The following is a 1,898-nucleotide window of genomic DNA, read 5'->3' on the forward strand; positions in this document are numbered from 1 at the left end:
TGTAGGATCGATGTACGCGCTAGAGGGGGGTGAATAGCGCGTGTCGCCTTTTTTCTTTTTCGTTCGTTTTCTAACAAAGCACTTTCAGTGGAATTAGTAAATAACACAGAAGCACCCGCAGGATTTACTTGGTTCCTAACCCCCCAGGGTTAGTACGTCCAAGGCCTAATTCGGGAGGTGCCCGTCCACTAGTGATGCCCTTTCCGAAGTTGTTCGGAGGCGGAGAAACCCGTCTTACAGTCCGTGTAAGCAATATAAATAATAGAAAGAATTAAGATAACAATAATAAAAGCAAACACTTATGTAGAGCCGATCCAGAAGTCTTGAGCGTCGCGCACTCCTCCTGGAACTTCCCCAGTTGCAAGCGTTTGACCTCGATTGCGTTCAACGACACCCGTAGTTGAGCAGGGAAGTTTTTGACTTGAATGAATTATTTCTGCACGCTGACATCCTTTTATACTGCTCCTGAGTCGATTCATCTGGGTCGACTCCAGCTTGCGTGGCAGATAGAACTTCATCTTGCTCGTTATCTGCTGTCCGAGTTGACTCAAGTGCCCTTCTGAGTCGACTCAAGTGCCCCTTGAGTTGACTCCAGCCAGAATCTGAGTCAACTTTAGAAACCTTTTTTGTAGATCTTTGAAAGGGCTTCGCAACGTATCCGATCGTGCCTCGTTTTGAGTCCTGAGTCAAAAGTTATGACCCATTGAAATTGACCCTGCATTATGGATCCTGCAAAACAAGCATGAAAACAACCAAGCCAACCTAGCTTTACCTTGTGGGTCTAACTTCAGATTTCTACTGAAATCCTGGGTTAGTCTGACGCCTCCTGTTCCACTCCAGGAATGCGCCCCTACCCACTCCACTTAGGAGAATTTATGTCAACCAAGTCCTCCAGGCTTGTTGGACTTGTGCTCGGCTCTGTCCTAGCCCCCCCAGGATTTTTGCTGCGGTTCGGTTCTCTCTAACCAACCCAGACTTCTGCTGTGACTCAGTCACCCAGACCAGCCCAGACTTCTGTTGCGACTCGATCACCTAGACCAGCCCAGATTTCTGTTGCGACTCGGTCACCTAGACCAGCCCAGACTTCACCTAGTGCACTTGACTCTGCCAAGACTTCCGCCTGATCCTCCAAATCAGGACTTCCCTTTGCCTAGCCTACAACTAGGACTTTCCCTTGCCCAGCTTCAGGGCACGGCCGTGCCTAGGACTTAAATGGGCACGGCCGTGCCTAGGAGGCACGGCTGTGTACTGCCGAAGCTCTGGAAATGAGGCACGGCCCTAGTGTGGTCCTGCAGTGGAAGTGGGCACGGCCGTGCCTGATATGCACGGCCCTTTGCTATCGTCACTTTGTTGGAGGGACACGGCCATGTCTCCTGGTGTTACACGGCCGTGTCTAAGCCTGGATATATGAGGCACGGCCATGTCTATGAGGCACGGCCGTGCTTTGCTTCGTTGCATAGACACGGCCGTGCTTTGCTTCGTTGCTTCTTTTCCTCCGTTTCTTCGTGTTTGCTGCGTAAGAGACTCGCCCGTGATGACGAGCATGGCTAGTGCGAGTCTCTTTTCTCCACTATTTGCTCTACTATCAATAATGCATCATTTTGGCTCTAAATCGTATCCTGTCAATCAAAATATACAAAAAGTAGATCTTCGAGCAAAAGAGTAGAAATAGGTAATAATAAATGAAATAGGTGTGACAAAGTAGATCATATGCAATGAATTACAAATAGATGAGCGTTAAGCAATTCTAAAAAATCATATATGACCTACGCTCATCAATGGTGGAGTAAAAAGCTGAGAAAAGAGACTCGCACTGGCTGTGCTCATGTCACGGGCGAGTCTCTTACGCAGCAAACACGAAGAAACGGAGGAAAAGAAGCAACGAAGCAAAGCACGGC

Source organism: Curcuma longa, chromosome 19 (assembly GCF_044706935.1).
Source record: "Curcuma longa cultivar G26 ecotype Majalengka, Jawa Barat chromosome 19, ITB_CL_G26_1.1, whole genome shotgun sequence".
In the NCBI taxonomy this organism is placed as follows: domain Eukaryota; kingdom Viridiplantae; phylum Streptophyta; class Magnoliopsida; order Zingiberales; family Zingiberaceae; genus Curcuma; species Curcuma longa.